The following is a 7,166-nucleotide window of genomic DNA, read 5'->3' as shown; positions in this document are numbered from 1 at the left end:
TGGAGGATGGTAACTTCAGGCTGAGCACAAGATTCCTGGAACACCACCTTGTTACCTCACCATTAACTAATCAGAAGAAAGTCACACACCCTGTAGCCCTCATCCAAAATTTTGCCTTTAAAAACTCTTCCCCCCCAAAACCTTCAAGTCTTTTGAGCACAAACCACCTGTTCTTCTTGCTTGGCCCTGAAATAAACCTTTCTCTGCTCCAAACTCTGGAGTTTTGGTTTGTTTGGCCTCACTGAGCATCAGGCACACAAACTTGGGTTCAACAATAAGAGCTTGAGGGGATGTTGACTCTAACAAGGAATGCATGAGACAAACTGTCATCCAGGGAGGGCTCACCATGCACCAGATACATGCACTATTTTATGTGATCTTCCCTCAAACTATCTGTTTGCAGATGACATGATCTTGAATTGAGAAAATCCTCAGGAATGTACTAAAAAACTATTAAACTAATAAACGAGGTCAGCAAATTTGCAGAATACAAGATCAACGTACCAAAAAATATAGATTGTACATAAAATATACCAAAAAATGTACGTGGACTGAATGAATGCAAAGCAGTGTTCACAGTGCTTGGCACTTGTGGCAGGAAGCAAGAAGGATGGGGGCATGTGGTTAAGGAGGCTATGGTGTTTCCCTCTGAATATTCCTGCATTGTTTGAACCTTTTATGAGGAATATGCATTCATATATTACTTGTGTGGTAAAAGCATCAGTAATTGGTCACCTCCTCCAAACTTCTCCCTAAAATGCAATAAAGAAAATGACTGGTCTTAATTCAGATCATGATAGGGATGGGTTTTTAGAAATGTATGTTTATAAACTTGCAATGAATAATCCAAAAGTGAAATTAAGAAAATAATTTCATATATAATAGCACCAAAAAATAAAACAAGAATACATTTAACTAAAGAAATGCAAATCTTGAACACTGAAAACTATAAAATATTGTTGAAAGAAATTAGGAAGACCTAAATAAATGAAGACAATCCATGTTCATGGATTGGAAGGCTTAATATTTTTAAGATGGCAATACTCCCTAATTATTCTATAGATCCATCAAAATCCCTATAAAATTCCAAGTGCCTTTTTGGCCAGAACTGATAAGCTGATCTTAAAATTTGTATGGGAATGCAAAGGACCCAGTATAGCCAAAACAATCTTGAAAAAGAAGAACCGAGTTGGAGGACTCACACTTACCCATTTCAAATTTACTGCAAAGCTACAGTACCAAGAAAGTGTGGTACTGGCATAAGAATAGGCATATAGACCAATGAAATAGATTTGAGATCCCAGAAATTAACTTTCATGTTTATAGGCCGTTGATTTTCAGCAAGGGTGCCAAGACAATTAAATGGGGAAAGAAAGTTTTTTAAATAGATGGTACTGAGACAACTGGATACTTATATGTAAAAGATCACTTCCTCACACCATACAGAAAAATGAACTCAAATGAATGCTAGACCTGATTGTTAGAGCTAAAACTATAAAACTTTTAGAAAAAAATAAAGGCATGAACATTCATGACCTTGGATTAGAACAAGCATTCTTAGATATGACACAAAAAGTGTAAGCAACAAAAGAAAAAAAGATAAAGCATACTTCATCAAAATTAAAAACTATTGTGCTTCAAAGTATACCACCAAGAAAGTGAAAAGACAACTTACAGAATAGGAGAAAATATTTGCAAATCATATATCTGATAAGGGACTTGTATCTAGAGTATATAAAGAACACATCATTCAATAACAAAAAGACAAATAACCTAATTAAAAAACAGGGTAAGGATCTGAGAAGACATCTCTCTGAAGAAGATATACAAATGATCAATAAGCAGATGAAAAGAGGTGTCAATATCATTAACCATCAGGGAAATGCAAATCAAAACCATAATGAGATACTACTTCACACTCACTAGGATGGCTAGAATTTTTTAAAAAGACAGATTATAACATGTGTTTGAAGGCACTTTATACACTGTTGGTGAGAATTGTAATGGTATGGTTACTTTGGAAAAGTATGGCTGTTCCTCAAAGACAAACATAGAGTTACCATATGACCCAGAAATTCCACTCCTAAGTATATACCCAAGAGAAATGAAAACATATGTCCACATTAAAACTTTTACACAAATGTTTATAGCTATATTATTCATAACAGCCATAAAGTGGAAACAACCCAAATACCCATCAATTAATGAATGGATCAATCAAATGTGATATATCTATATAATGGAAGATTGTTTGACCATAAAAGGAAATAAAGAACTTATACATGCTACAACATGGATGAACCTTGAAAATATGGTAAGAGAAAGAAACCAGTCACAAAGATCATGTATTATATGATTCCATTTATAAGAAATGTCCAGGATAGGCAAATTCATAGAGACAGAAAATACATTAGTGGTTGCCTAGTGCTGAAGAATTGGGAGGAAATGTGGAGCGATTGCTCATGGGTTCAGGGTTTATTTTGGGGTGTTGAAATGTTCTAAAATTGATTCTGTTGATGATTACACAACTCTAAATACACCAAAAACTATTGAATTGTACACTTTAATGGGTGAATTGTGTGGTATCTTAATTATATCCCAATAAGATTGTTATAGTAAAGGAAAATAATTTATCAATGAAAACATCAGGGCTTGGAGATTTTTAAAGTACAGTTTTAAACTACAAATTCAATTTTTAAAATTGTTGTAGGACTGAGTTATCTTTCATGTTGTGGATGAGTTTTGATAGTTTGTGGTTTTTGAGGATTCAACCTATTTCATGTAGTCTGTCCAATTCATTTGCATAGAAATATTATTGTTTTAATGTCTGTGAGGTCTACAGTTATATTCACTTTTTCATTCTTGATTTAGTAATTTCTGTCTTCTCTCTTTTTCTGTTTGTCAGTCTGACTAGAGGTACATCAATTTTATTGGTCTTTCAAAGAACCACCTTTTGGTTTCATTGATTTTTTTCTGTTTGTCTATTTTCAATTTCATTAATAACTGATCTTTATTATTTCCACCTCCTACTCGCTTTGGGTTTATTTTGCTCCCCCTCCTCCCACCCCCTCCCCCAGTTTCTTATGGGAGAAGCTTAGGTGGTTGCTTTAAGACATTTCTTATTTTGTAATATAAGCATTTAATGCAGTAAATACCCCTCCCACTTTAGCTACATCCCACAATTTTGATATGTTATATATTAATTTTCTTTCTTTTTAATGTATTTTCTAATTTCCTCTGAGATTTCCTTTTTAAATGTGTATTGTTTCTTTGCTAGTGTTTGGAAAATTTTCAATTATCTTTCTGTTACTGATTTCCAGTTTAATTTTATTAGAGTCAGAAAGCATATCTTGTATGATTTCAATCCTTTTAAGTTTGTTAAGGTTTGATTTATGACTCACAATATAGTCTATCTTGGTAAATGCTCCATGTGCACTTGAAAAGAATGTGTGGAGTGTTCCATAAATATCAGTTAATTCAAGCTAGTTGATGGTGTTGTTCAGTTCTATCCTTGCAAATTTTCTGTCACTTTTTCTATATATTACATAGAGAGGAGTGCTGCAGCTTCCAAGTATAATTGTGGATATGTCTACTACTTTTCTGCTACGACAATTTTTGCTTCATATATTTTGAAGCTCCTATTCTCAGGTGTTTATACATTTAGAATTGTTATGGGTGGATTGATTCTTCTAACAATGTGTAATGTCTCTCTCTAACTCTGCTAATTTCTTTGCTCTGAAGTTTACTTTGATATTAATTTAGTCACCCTTGCTTTGGTTTGTTAGGGTTTCCATGGTATAGTTTTTTTCATACTTTCTCTTTTTAACCTACCTATATCATAATATGGAAAGAGAGTTTCTTGTAGACAGCAGGTACTTGGGGGATTTTTTAAAAATCCATTCTGCCAATCTCTATCTTGAATTGGTGTGTTTATGTTATTTACATTTAATGTAATTATTGGTATGTATGGATCTAGACCATTTTATTATTTGTTTTCGGTTTGTTCCCTCCATTTTTCATTCTTTTGTTTCCCCTTTCCTACCTTTGTTTAGGTTACTTAAAAATTTTTTTTTAGTATTCCATTTTAAGTTATCTAGTATGGTTTTGACATTATCTCTTCATATAATTTTTTTCAGTTTTGGGAGAGACAATTCTCTTTGAGCTTCTTGCTCTCTTGCATCTCCTACTGTGTGTGCCAAGACTGTAAAGTCCTGACCCCTGTTTTGCCTGGGCCATTTCTCAGCACCGCGTGGGTGCCCAAAGCACAGAGGATGCAGGTCGGAAGGTGGTGGCCTGTGCAGAGGAAGAAAGAAGCCCCTGGGCCCACGCACCGGACGCTGGGAGCAATAAGTGGCATGCTCAGGTGTAGACCCTGGAGGAATGGAGAAAAGAAGCTGACATTGTTTCCTTCCTGCTGCTCCCACTGTCCCCCAGGGGCTAGCCTCCACCGCCCCCTGTGCTCCGTGAACTGCCAGCCAGGGGATAACGTGTTGTCCTGGTGTTAGGGACTCACATCACTGTAGTCCCTGACTCTTGTGCATGTTAGTCTCCTTGGTTCATGTTCTCATGGAGTAAAAAGGCTCCCGAATTCAAACGATGGGGTTTTGGTGAAGTTTGCAGAAGGGAAGGAAATCCTAAGGGGCCTTTGGGTGGGGTCCTGTGGGCCATTCACTGTACTGTTGTGGCTTCCACCACTGAACGGATGGTAAGTACCGAGGGTTCTAGTCTGCCTTCCTGTCAGGTGAGTGACAGAGGGGACTCTCCCATCCGGGATTGCTGCGTGTACAGAAGTGCTGGAGGTACGTGTAGACTGCAACCTCCCCTCTATCGTTTCCTCCCTAAACCATCCCTGCTGGTCCGGCAGAAACAATACAGAATTCCTGCAAGAGGAGAAATCAATTTTAAAGGTTCAATGGCCGTCAGACTGTGCCGGGGCATTTCCTGGTATAACAGCGCCACCTGCCGGACAAGCCACCGGTGCCCTTCTGGTTTTGTTTTTGAGCAAGTTATTACCAAGCTCTTGTGGAAACTGCATGTCTGACCCATGCATGGCTTGTGGCTCTTTGGCCTGAATGTCCATTTTGGGGAGTATCAAATCAGACTCAATGACTAACAAGGTGTAAAGAGCCCAAAAGATCTCTCTGTTCAAAAGGAAATGGCATATATATTCAAGAACCAGTTTGCCTGGCCCTCCTGGCATCTCACCTTCACATAAAAAGGGGCATTGACACCTTTAGGGGAAACAGTATCCCCTGCCATGTCCCCTAAAGCAAAGCCACTGACACAAAGGGGTCCTGGCTTCACAAAGAAACCCCTAAACTCCTGGGCCTGGTGCACTGGTGGTTTAGCTAAGTTGATGGCGTCAGCACTGTTGCAGCTGCTCAGCACCGTATCTGTCAGGCAGAAAGTGACCGCGATTGTTCTCTCAAGGGCCAGAGCTCACCACAGTCCTAATCGTACTGGCCAGTCCTCCCCTGAGCCTGAGTTGCTGATGGCCCACCACCTGGCCTGCTACTGGGGAGATTCTGGACTGGCAGATTACAGACACCCCTCTGTGGGGCAGTAAATCGGGGAAACATATTGCCACTGCTGATGGGACAGTGGTGCCACTGACGCAGATGTATTCAGTAAGGATTCTCTGATGAGACCCACTGGAAGCAAGCTGCTGATCAAGCCTTCATTGCCCAGATCACAGCCATCACTACCCACGTCCACTTGCAGATATCCGGCAGCCTGGAGCCAAGGCTCAGAGATATGGCGGGTTCCCTTCCAGACCACCACAATAAATTGAATATTGCAATAAAGCAAGTCACATGAATTTTTTTGTTTCCCAGTGCATATAAAAGTTATGTTGACTCTATACTGTCACATATTAAGTGTGCAATAGCATTATGTTTAAAAAACAATGCACATACCTTAATTAAAACATACTTTATTGGTAAAAAAAAATAATGTTAACCATCATCTGATAACACAGAGTCAGCACAAACCTTCAATTTATAAAAGAAAAAACCCTGCAATATCTGCGAAGGGCAATAAAACAAGGTATGCTGTACTGGAGAACAAAAGTAGTGAACTCACTGCTAGTGCTTGGGTGCTTCAAATTCTGCTCTCCTTCCCCAATCCCCCTGCTGCTATGTACTTCTCAGAGTCTTCAGATAGCTGCTCCATGCCTGCTCTCTGGCGGTACAGTTGTATTGAGTGGCACAGACAGGGTGGCGTGTGCTTACTCCATCTCACCCAGAACTGGAACCCAGGGAAAGCTTTGAACAGGTGGAGACAGGGGAGCCCCAGCACCAGGGCAAAGGCATAGAGCTGGGAACACAGGACAGGCTGGGTCCTGAGCCCTGAAGGAGAGCAGAGGGAGAGAAATCTGGCAGAAGGGCTTGGCCCGAGTGCTGTGGGCCCAGGTGGGCAGCCATCACGGGGGAGCCACTGAGGGGAACCAAGCCGAGAGAGCCACGGCAGGAGCTGTGCTTCAGGCCCCGAACGTGCTGTTGCCTTCACCTGGAACGCTCCTTCTTCTCTTCACCCAGCCAACTCTTTCTCATCCTCAGGTGTCAGCTGAAATCTCATTTCCTCAGAATTCTGTACTTTTCCCTCCTGGTCCTTATCATGGTGGCAATTGTTAATTAAGCATTTGCGATTGTTTAATTCACACCAGTTTCCCCTACTGGACTGTGGGAACGTGAGGGCAACATCCACATAGATCTCATTAATTGCTTAGGTCGATCAGTCAGTCAGCAAACCTGTAGGGAGAACCTGCTCTGTGCCCACCATTGTCCTGGGCACCAGTGTTCCCAAGGACGAGGTGTCGACCTTGCCCACTGTTGTCTGCCTGTTGCCGGCACAAACGCTGAGCCCAGTGTTAACTGCCTGCCTGCCTGCCCAAAGGTGGTTCTGGCTGTGTGTGTGTGTGTGTTTAGAGGGAGAAGGGGCAAGTGGCAGAGAGGCCAGGCCAGGATCTGCTATAATAGCCCAAAGGAGGCCCCGACCAGGCTGTAGCCGGGGCCTGAGGGGCAGGGCTGGACTCTAGAGTGGAGGCAGACACTGCCTGGACCGTTTTGAGACCTTGGGGATGAGGGAGTCCCAACATGCGACCTTTTGATGATGTTCGTTAACCTCCTGCAGGCTGCCTGGTGCTCTTCCGGCAGCCCCTGGGGAAC

Source organism: Eschrichtius robustus, chromosome 14 (assembly GCF_028021215.1).
Source record: "Eschrichtius robustus isolate mEscRob2 chromosome 14, mEscRob2.pri, whole genome shotgun sequence".
Classification (NCBI taxonomy): Eukaryota; Metazoa; Chordata; class Mammalia; order Artiodactyla; family Eschrichtiidae; genus Eschrichtius; species Eschrichtius robustus.
Note: the sequence above shows the minus strand (reverse complement) of the source record.